Source organism: Pteropus alecto, unplaced genomic scaffold (genome assembly GCF_000325575.1).
Source record: "Pteropus alecto unplaced genomic scaffold, ASM32557v1 scaffold370, whole genome shotgun sequence".
Lineage (NCBI taxonomy): Eukaryota > Metazoa > Chordata > Mammalia > Chiroptera > Pteropodidae > Pteropus > Pteropus alecto.
The window spans coordinates 309,051-320,831 of record NW_006431075.1 but is presented as its reverse complement, the minus strand read 5'-3'; the positions used below and the strand labels follow the sequence as shown (position 1 = coordinate 320,831).

Sequence of the window (11,781 nt, the reverse complement as noted above, 5' to 3'; positions counted from 1 at the left end):
AATATTATAAATTTATTCAAAAACCAGCTTTTTTATTAATTTTAGATTGTGTTCCTATATTGAATTTCATTGATTTTTGTTCTTATTGTTATTTCTTCCTTCCTCCTGCTAGCTTTGGGACCACTGTGTTCTTCTTTTTTTAGTTCTTTGAGATACAAAATTAGGTTATTTATTTGTGAACTTTTCTCTAATATAAGCATTTAGTAGTACGAATTTTTCTCTCAGCACTGCTTTAGCTGCCTGCTACAGATTTTGATATGGTATGTTTTCATTTACATTCAAGTCTATTTTTTTTTTATGATTTCCTCTTTGACCCATGGATTATTTTATTTTTTTATTTTTTATTAAATGCATTGGGGTGACATTGGTTAATAAAATTATATAGGTTACAAGTGTACGATTCAATAATACATCATCTATATATATTGCACCGTATGTTCACCTTCTCTACCTTCCTTCGGGTAACTACTAAACTGTTGTTCATGTCCATAAGTCTCTGTTTGTCTTGTTGACTTGCTGCTTTCAGTTTTATATCCCACATATGAATGAAATCATGTGTTTCTCACCTTTTTTGTTTGACTTATTTCACTTAGCATGATAATCTCAAAATCCATCCATGTTGTCACAAATGGCAGCATTTCATCTTTTCTTATGGCTGTGTAATATTCCATTGTGTATATATATACCGCATCTTTATCCAATCATCTATTGTAGGACACTTTGGTTGCTTTGACATCCTGGCCGCCATGAATAATGCTGCTATGAACATTGGGGTGCATATATCTTTAGAGATAAATGTTTTCAAAAATTTAGGGGTAGATACCCAGAAGGATTGCTGAGTCATATGGTAATATTACTCTTAATTTTTTGAGGAATTTCCATATTGTTTTCCATAGTGGCTATATCAATTATATTACATATACCAATTGCATTCCCACCAGCAGTGTATGAAGATTCCTTTTTCCTCAAAACCTCCCCAACAGTTGTTATTACTTGTCTTGTTATTGTTGATAAAGCCATTCTAACAAGTATGAGGTGTTATCTCATAGTAGTTTTGATTTGCACTTCCCTAATAGCTAGTGAAGTTGAGCATCTCTTCGTATGTGTGTTGGCCATTTGTGTCTTCTTGAAAGAAGTGTTTGTTCAAGTCCTCTGCCCATTTTTTAATCAGATTGTCTGATATTCTTGTTCTTTTGTTGAGTTGTATGAGTTCTTTGTATTTTTTTTTATATTAGCTGCTTATTGGAGGCATTTTTTTTTTAAATATCTTATTCCATTCAGTTGGTTGACTCTTTGATTTGTTGATTGTTTCTTTTTCTGTGCAGAAGCTTTTTTAGTTTGATATAGTTCCATTCATTTATTTTTGCTTCAACTGCCCTTGCCTCTGAAGCCAAATTCATAAAATACTCTCCAAATCCAAGGTCCGTGAGTTTAGTACCTATCTTTTCTTCTGTGCAATTTTATTGTTTCAGGTCTTATATTCAGGACTGATCCATTTTAAGTTAATTTTGGTGTAGGGTGATAGCACTCTATTTTCATTTTTTTGCATGTGGCTTTTCAATTTCCTCAGCACATTTATTGAAAAGGCTTTCTTTTGTTCATTGTATGTTTTTGGTTCCTCTGTCTAAAATTATTTTTCTATATATACAGGGATTTATTTCTAGACTCTTAATTCTGTTCCATTGGTCTGTGTGTCTGTTTTTCTGTTAATAGCATGCTATTTTGATTATTAATACTTTGTATTATAATTTGAAGTTAGGCAGAGTGATACTTCTGCCTTGTTCTTTTCTCTCAAGATTGCTTTGGCTATTCAGCACCCAAAATTAAATTTCCTTTGATCACATTATATTTGCCCCATGTCACTATTCATTGTGATTGGCTTTTTGCTACCCTGTGTTTATCTAATATTTACTAGTATTCACTTTGGGTTTTTTTTGTATTTGTTTATTTATAATTCATTTTATTGTTATCAGTCCATGAATTAATTTAACTGTGTTCTTTAATATCCAAGTATATGATAAAACATAAAAAGGGCCTTGAGTATATATGTAATGTTTTATTAAACTAAGTTATAAGCACTTGGGTGTTCATTATATTATTCTTTAGACCTTTCTATCCATATAAAGTATTCTATAATGAGTTTTGAAATAGACACCATGCTGTAAAAGTGGAGTGACAAGAACAGAATGCTAATGGTAGCACCCAGAAGAAAGGAGTAAACTCCTTGAGATACAGAAAAGGAGGCCAGGGGGGTTCCTAGAGAAGTTGGCATTTGAATCACTCCTACAATGAAGAGAGGGAATTAGTTATATGAGGCAGTAGGTTGGAAAGGAGTGTGCTCCAGATAGAGGAAGCAGCATTAAAAAGGCAAAAGGACTCTATTATTATGGAAAAACCTACATGATAGTCCCAGCTGTTGGCCCCACAAAAATCACAAAGCAAGCTTGACTTTGTGAGCTCTTTGAGGGTATGGGAGGATGGCTACACTACAAATGCCAAACAAGCTCATAGGGTGAGCATTTTTGTTACATGCTATGTACCCAGCTCAGTGCTACACGGAGATGATTGCTCCCAAAGCAAAACAGGAGTGAGAACCAGAGTCTGCAAGCAGTAAGCCATGAATGAAATGCTAATTTTGTTTCCATAACATGAGAACTGCTGAGAGCTTGGAGGAAGGGAAGGAGTGGATGCAAGAACTGGAAACTGTCCAGTTTCCTGTTTAGCTTTGAGAACAGGCTAAATTTTTCAGAGATATCAGAAGAGAGAACTCAGTGAGAGCTGGAATTGTCTGGCAATGTGCATGAAGGATGAGTAGGATTTAGAGCTCATTGATTTTATGTCATTTGATTCTTACAACAATTCTGTGAAGAAAGGTTTTAATAGTATCCCCAGTTATAGATGAAGATACCTAGCCCAGAGAATGGAATTGGCTTTACCTAAGGCCATCCATCTGGGTTTGGAAACTGGGTCCTTGTGATTCCACTCTTCCCATTGCACTATGGGGAAGAAAGGAATAAAATGATGAGCTGTACTTGCTTTGAATAGAAGGTGCTTAAGATAGGGTTGGAGAAATGGTGCCAGAGACACCTGCAGCACATGGAGTTGTCTGTTTCTCCCCCTAGTCCCCAATCCTGGAGCAGCTAGGTCTCAGAACTAAAACCCTTACTGCAACTGCCATACATGGTCCCATGGGTGGAGATGGTCTCCTCTCCCTTCTTCCAGGATCTGGCCTAAACATGAGCCCAAAGCCCTTTCTCTCATCTTTTTCTCTCATGTAGTTGAGACAAGCTGGTATGTTCAGTACAAACTAAAGAGGAATTGTAACGCAGAAGCTCCAGGCCTGGAACCTGCACCTGGGCTTTGGATATTCTGAAAAAAAGAAAATCACCAGGAGGAAGAAAGGAGTGAGACATATCATTTATTACTTATGAGGCAGAGTATCAGATGGTGTCCAGTCAGAGTATCAAGGAACCACACCCATCTAAGAATAGCAACGTTTTATACCCACAAGCAGAAGGAGGGGTTATCTTATTCAGGGAGCAGCCACGTGTGCTGCTTGGTTACAGGAGCTGATAATGTCTATGGGAACAGCAGAGCAACTGTCTTCTCAGGTATATTGGAGCAAGATGTGCTGCTTGATTATAGAAGCGGATGACGTCCATGGGAACCACAGAAAATATCCTTGGGAGCAGGTACTGACTAGAGCCTTTTGTTTACAGCCTTCCTTATGGCTGCTGACCAGACAGCCAGCCATCTTCTGAGTATGTGGAGGGGCTATGTCCTGAATTAATCCCATATTCCACCCTGACATAGCTCTTTCACCTCACATTCTTTCCATCAGTCCTTTTGGAAGGGAGTCCCTAGGTGGTAAGGGCATCCGTGCATTGCATCCAGATACCACAAATACAACAAAGGTTACATCCTAACACTAGCAGCAATATACATAAGCTATACACCCCCATTACCAGGTAATGGCCCCACAAGCCCAGGGAGGACCACCAAGTGGTGAGAGGTTCTTCTCCAAGTGCTGCAATGTGTGAAGTCTCTGTTCAGAAAAACAAGGGATCAGGTCACATTATGAGAATTGGGAGTTGTCAGGGATGTGCACACAACATTCAGTATGGATAATAGCACAAGTACCCCACTGGATAGTTGTGAGCATGTCTAATGCCATACGGTTTTGAAGTACCATCTTCCTTGTCTGATACCTCACCATTGAGAAGGGAGATGGCTTGTCTGGTAGAATTCAAAGCTGTGGCAGCATGATTAGCTAGGGCATTAATACATTCTTGAGTAAGGATAGTACCTGCAAGAAGGCTTAACAGAGCCAGTGTGTTTCACGAACCATCATTGTGTTTCACCCAGTGTTGAGCCTTGAATGTGTTCCGATTATGGGATTCGTTGGGTAGAGTATCAAGTACTCATACAGGAATGTAGGAGTGTCTCCATGTGCATTTGCTGGTCCAATTGTAAGGCATATATGGCCAGATGAATTCACTACTTGCCCAGAGTGTCCACAGGGGACTGAGAAGGCTCCTGTGCTGTGTGAGGCATTTTTCTTACCCCAGTTGTCATTAGCTGTCAACATGGTGATATTCTGATAGAGGATTTTGGGCAACCACCCCAAAGAGTGCTGCGTAGAATTTCCTGTCCCATTTTGCCTTTCAATATACAGGGGGTGGGCTGGTGGACTCCTATTTGGAGAGCCATCAGCCATCCTAGAGAATCCCAGATAAAGTAACTCAACCAGGGTCAGAAGTGATTGACCTGTTCCCAAGCCAAGGTGTACACATGTTGGATGGTGTTGAAAGTTGCATCTGTGTTGTTCCAGTTGTATAGCCATTCCCAAGTGGAAGATCCATTAGCTGGATCTATTCACCAGGGGAGGCCAGCTGACATTGTTGTCAGAAATTCCGTGCAGACCCAACACGTGAAGCAGTTGCTCACTGCTGCCATCATGCCAACCCATTGTAGAAAGGTGTTGCCTACAAAAAAAAAAAAAAAAAAAAAAAAAAGGCAATAAAATGAAATGAACTAGCAAGGCCTAAAGGGAATTCTTACCAAAAATGTCGGTAAGTTTGTACCTCCGTCATTTTGGGTTTTTTCCCTCCCACTTTTGACTATACAGTTTTCATAAAGATGCTTATTTATCTAGAGTACTTGAGTAGGCCTAGTGCCAGTTGGTTGTACTAATTTTCTAAAGCCAACTAGTTGCTGTCACAAAATAAATTAGTAGCAGGGTTTCTCTGATTATATAAATATCAAATGATGAATATGTCCCTTTCATCTGAGAATGACATCCTGGAGTATTAGTCTCTTCATTCTGTTTAGCTTTATGTAATTCTAGGGCTGGAAGGAAGCTTAGCTATCACAACCCTAGCTAAACTTTCCAACACTATATTGAATAATAGTGGTGATAGCAGACAGCCTTGTCTTGTTCCTGATCTTAGAGGAAATGCTTTTAATTTTTCACTGTTAAGAGTGATATAAGTTGAGGATTTGTCATATGTAGCCTTTATTATGTTGAGGTACTGTCTGTCTATACCCATTTTATTAACTGTTTTAATAAAAAATGGATGCTGTATCTTGTCAAATGCTTTTTCTGCTTCTATTGATATGATCATATAATTTTTATTCTTTATTTGTTTATGTGGTGTATCACATAATTTGATTTGCATATCTTGAACCATCTCTGTGCCCCTGAGTTGAACCCCACTTGATCGTGATGTATGATCTTTTAAATATGTTATTGTATTTAGTTTGCTGGTATCTTATTTAGGATTTTTGCATCTGAGTTCATGAGAGATATTGGTCTGTAGTTTTCTTTTTTGTGTGTGTTATCTTTACCAGGTTTTGGTAGCAGGATAATATTGGCCTCATAAAATGAGTTGGGATGTATTGTCTCCTCTTCTATTTTTTTGAAGAGTTTGAGGAGAATAGGTATTAAATCTTCTTTGAATGTTTGGTAAAATTCGCCTATGAAGCCATCTATCTGGTCCAAGACTTTCATTTTTCAAGAGGATTTGATTACTGATTCCATTTCATTGGTGGTAATCTGATGGTTCAGATTTTCTGTTTCATCTTGACCCAGTCTTGGGAGATTGCATGTTTCTAGGAATGTATCCATTTCTTCCAGATTGTTCAATTTGTTGGTATATAATTGCTCATAGTATTTTATTATCATCCTTTGTATTTCTGTGGGTCCATAGTTATTTCTCCTCTTTCATTTCTGATTTTATTTGAATCCTCTCTCTCTTTTTTACTTGATGAATCTGGCTAAGGGTCTGTCAATTTTGTTTAACCTTTCAAAGAACCAGCTCTTGGTTTCATTAATCTTTTGTATTTCATTAATCCGATCTTTATTGTTTCCTTCCTTCTAATCACTTTGGGCTTTGTTTGCTGTTATTATTTTAGTTCTTTTAAGTGTAAGGCTAGATTGTTTATTTGAGCTTTTTCTTGTTTCTTGAGGTAGGCCTGTATTGCTATGAATTTCCTTCTTAGGACTACTTTCTCTGTGTCCCATAGATTTTGAGTCATTGTGTTTTCATTTTCATTTGTCTCTAGCTATCTTTTGATTTCTTCCTTGATCTCATTGATAACCCGTTCATCATTTAGTAGCATATTATTTAGCCTCATGTGTTTGTGTATTTTCCATTTTTTTTTCTTGTAGTTGATTTCTAATTTCATACCCTTGTGATCAGAGAAGACAATTGATATGATTTCAATCTTCTTAAATTGATTGAGACTTGATTTGTGCCCTAACAGGTGGTCTATCCTGGAAAATGTTCCATGTGCACTCGAGAAGAATGTCTATTTTGCTGCTTTGGGGTAAATGCTCTGAAAATATCTATTAAATCCATCTGGTCTAGTGTGTCCTTTAGGCTTATTGTTGATTGCCTGGAATATCTGTCCATTGGTGTCAATGGTGTATTAAAGTCTCCTACTATGAATGTATTACTGTTTATCTCTCCTTTGATGTTAGTCAATAATTGTTTTATGTATGTAGGTGCTCCTATATTGGGTGCCTATATGTTTACTAGGGTTATGTCCTCTTGATTTATAAATCCCTTTTCCATTATGTATGCTCTGCGGGTTTGGGGTACCGAAGCTTTGGGTGCATGGTTCTGGCAGCTGGAAGAATATGCGAGGAGCCATGGGCAGATGTGACATAGCTTTAGTCAGGCATAGCAGGACACAGCAAGGCATAGGCACAGCTCCAGCTCCTCTGCCTGCACAGATGTGGCTGTTCTTATAGTAAGGTGCATAACAGTGGCTTAAGGCCAGACACTACAATTAATCACAATCAGTCATAGTGATCATGCATTCCACTGGTTGTATAGGACTCTATATCTAAGGTTACATAGGATGCTATAGCTAAGGTCACCTGGAATGCTGCAGGTAAAGCCATTCTGAAACCACATGCCTTGCTGGGAGGGAGCCTGACTGTATCCATTTTGTTTGTCAGTTCCCTCACCTAACACTCTACACCTTCAAGCTTCCTCCTTTATCTAGCCATGGGTTTTGTTGATGGCCGTGACAATAGGGCAGACCCTTGTATCCACATCCTACAGTAACAATATAGGAAACAACAGCATGTCACCAAGACACAGGCCTCTACGCCAAGGACAGAGAAGACCCATCACTATGTTGAGGAGAGGTTAGTCTACCACTCTTGGAGGGGGTCACCAGTTAGTTGTTGGATGGCCTGTATCTCTTGGTTCAGCCTCCTAAGTCTTGGGTGATATTTTTCTTATTGTCTGGAATGTATACACATTATTGAGTGTGTAGGATTGCATAGGTTCCTCCTTGAGTTGCAGTTAAGATGTCTAAAGCCATCTGGTTCTATAGCACTATCTTGCATAATCCTTTATCTTTCTGTGGTGTCTGTCATAATTCCCCCTCTTTCATCCCTGATTTTATTTATTTGTGTCCTTTCTCTTTTTTCTTTAGTGAATCTAGCCAAGGGTTTGTCAATTTCATTAATTTTCTCAAAGAACTTGCTCTTCGTTGCATTTGTTTTTCCCTTTTTTTTTTAATTTCATTTATTTCTGCTCTAATTTTAATTATTTCTTTCCTTCTGCTGCCTTTAGGCTTCATTTTTTTTCCTTTTCTAGTTGTTTTACGATGAATTGTTACATTGTTTATTTGGGCTTGCTCTTGTTTTTGGAGATAGGCCTGTAATGATATGAACTTTCCTCTAATGACAGCTTTTGCTGTGTTCCAAAAGTTTTCATGTTGTACTATCATTATCATTCATTTCTATGTATCTCCTGATCACTCTTTTTATTTCTTCTCTGACCAAGTTACTCTTAAGTAGCATGTTCTTTTATCTCCATGTATTTGTGTTTCTTCCTGGTTTCTTTTTAGCAGTTGATCTCAAGTTTCAAAGCATTATGATTGGAAAATATGGTTGGTATCATTTCTACCCTCTTATATCTGTTGAGGCTAGCTTTGAGTCCCAGAATGTGGTTAGCACTCGAGAATATTCCATGTGCACTAGAGAAGAATGTATAAGCAGCTATTTGGGGATGGAAGGCTCTGTAAATGTCAATTATGTCCAGTTGGTCTAATGTGACATTTAAGGATGTTATTTCCTTATTGCTTTTCTGTTCAGATGATCCATCTAGATCCAACAGTGCAATATTTACGTCCCCTACTACCATAGTGTTTTGGTCTGCTTCTCCCTTTAGTTCTGTTAGTAATTGCCTTATATATTTCAGGGCTCTCTGATTGGGAGCATAGATATTAGTATGTGTTATGTCTTCTTGCCGTATGATTCACTTTATCATTATGAAATGTCCCTCAGTATTTTTCTTTACCTTTTAAGTTTTGAAGTCTATTTTGTCCAATATTAGTACCACTACTCCCTCCTTTTCTCTGAATGCCATTTGGTTAAAATATCATTTTCCTGTTCACTTTGAGTCTATATTTGTCTTTGGAGCTGAGATGTGTCTCCTGGAAGCAGCATATGGTTGGTCTTTGTTTTTTGATCCATTCTGCAACTGTGACTTTTTATTGGTGAGTTCAGTCCATTTACCTTTTGTGTGATTATTGAAACATGAGGTTTGCCTATAGACATTTTATCTTTTGCTTTCTGGTAGCTCGGTGTTTCCATTGCTTCCTTGTCCTTGTATGTCTGTTTTTGTTGTTGTCGTTGTTGTTATTGTTGTTTGTTTGTTTGTTTGTTTTAATTTTTGTTGGGTGTTGTGGATTTTTCCTCTGGTCCTTCTTGTTTTATGTTATATACTTAAGTTCTGAATTTTAGAGTATGATTATCATTATGAATATGTAGAGGTTATATATATAGTGGGCTCTTTTCTTCTACGTGTGCCTTATCTCCAATCCTCGTGCATATTTGGATCTTTGATTCTCCTTTTTTCTGTAATTTCCCCTATGTTTGATAAATGTTCATTACTAAGTTACAATAGCAAATCTCTTCTTGTTGTTTAAGCTTATAATGCTCTGTTCTTAATTAGGTTTGCACTCCTCTGCTTCTATCTTCCTGCTACTCACTTTATTTATAGTTATGTATTTTTTAGGGGGTCATTTTATTTAGATGAACTGACCCCTTTCACTTTTTCCTGTAATGCAGGACTCATTGTGGAGATTTCTCTCAATTTTTGCATGTCTGGAAATGTTTTTATTTCTCCTTAATATCTAAAGGAGAGCTTCGCTAGGTACGTTATTCTTGCCTAGTAGTTCCTTTCAATTAATAGTTTGAATATTTGATTCCACTCCTTTCTAGCGTGTAAGGTTTGTGCTGAGAAAACCAACGATAATCTTTCATTCTCTTTGTAGGTTACTGCCTTTTCCGTGGCTATCCTGAGAATTGTTTTCTTTTTCATTGATTTTTGATAATTTTAATACAGTGTGTCTTGGAGAAGGCCTTTTGGGGTTCAGGGAATTGGTTGTTCTGATGATTTCCTAAATTTCAAGCTCAAGCTCACTTCTTAGATTTGTAAAAATCTCATCAACTGAAAATGCTTTCTAAAACATTCTCCTGTTCATCCCCTATGAGAAGGCCCATTATTCTTATGTTTCCTCTTCTGATGGTATCAGCTAGTTCTTGTATTTCTCTTTTATTATTTTTCATTATCGGTTTCTCTCTTCTTCTGATTTATTTCTAGATTTCTGTCTTTAATATCACTAATCCTTTCCTCCATTTGGTCGATTCTATTTCCCAAGCTTACTATTTCATTTTTCATCTGTTGCAGTATATTCTTCACCTCCAGAAATTCTATTTGGTTCTTTTTGAGGGTGTCAATCCTCTTGGTAAAAACTCATTCTGCTGATCTAGTTGTTTTTTCAATATCTGGAATTGTTGAAATGAATTATTTTGTAGCTCACTGAGTTTTTTCAGAAGTACCATCCTGAATTTTCTGTCATCTAAATTGCATATTTCTATGTCTCTAAGCTTATTTTCAGGAGATTTTTCTCTTTCTTTCTGAGATGCCTTGTCACCGGTTGCTCATGTGGTGCTTAATGGACTATATATCCACCTGGGCATTAATGGAAATGTATTCTGGTTTTTTCCCAGAAAGCAGATTTATTACACTTATGTAACAGTCTCTCTTTAACCTGTTACAAAGAAGACATTTTTCTTTGGGTTTCCAAGATATAGTGTCTAAGCCTTTGGGATCACGCTTCATATAACACCTTAATAATGCCTTTTTTTTCTTGTAGATGTTGTATCACACTCGCTACCCTCAGTCTCAATCCTTGTTAATTTTAGGGACAGTTTTGGTAGTGTTTGCTCAGATTCCCCTTGGGCTCTATGGTGTTCAGTATTGGAGAATATGGTGGGAGAGGCCCTCTGGTTTGGGGCATGGAGGCTGCAACTCAACCTCATGTTTTTAAACCGCTGTTGCTTCTCTGCCTTCCTCACTTCTCTGCTTTCTGCCCTGATCTGTGGACATTGCCACTGCATGGAGCTCACAGCTCTCTCAGGCAAGACTGTTCAGGGAACCCACAGCACCTTCTCCTCCGCCCCCCCTCCTCCTGCAGGGAGCTCCAGCTGGGAGAAGCAGCTTCTTTTTTTTCTCCAGGTATACCACCCATCTCCCAGGGGTTTGACTTGTGGTAGCTCTTATGTGCAGATCCCTTGCTCAGACGTGCTTGTGTGCAGGTTGGGTGCATTTTATTGAGTTTGAGATGTTCAGCTTATTATCGTTTCAAGGGGAGAGATCTGGGGACATCTCTCACTCTACTATGTTTCTGACGTCACTCCTCATTATGTCATTAGAGCTTTTCCTCCGTTTTTTTTTTCTTTCATTTGGGACATATTCTTTTGTCTCCCATTTTGTTTAGCATTCTGAATTTTTATTTTTCCTCTGAGTTAGAGGAAATAGCTATCTCTTTCAATCTTCAAAAGGTTGTTTTGTGTTGAAGCGGCCTCTTTGAAAACTGTGTGCAGGATGGTTTTGATAGATTAGTCAGAATTGGGGCAGGCTTGTGCAGTGCTTGGTGTGCCACCTGATCAGAAGGAGAGGTTTCCGGTTGTGGTAGCCTGGTGTGCATTCATGCACAGTAGCTCCCTGTTGATCTTGCTGTCCCTGATCAAAATGGAGTCAAGGCTCTGTAGCCTGATGTGCATATGCTTCCTTCCCTTTCTGATCTAGGCATGAATTCCCACTGTGTGTGTGACACACCCTGTTGCTTTAATTGTCTTTTTCTAAGCCAATTCAGTGCAGGGCTACCCTATATTTGTGTGCATGTGTGTGTACGTGTGTGTGTCACAGACCCTACTTGTTCTGTACTTTCTCCAGATTGGGAATCTTTGAG

The 11,781-nt window shown here is 38.1% G+C and overlaps 1 pseudogene; it reads right to left on the bottom strand.

Moving 5' to 3' along the window:
- LOC102879804 overlaps positions 1-4,717 on the bottom strand; it is a 9,144-nt pseudogene extending 4,427 nt beyond the window's left edge.
- Positions 4,718-11,781: the final 7,064 nt, after the last annotated feature.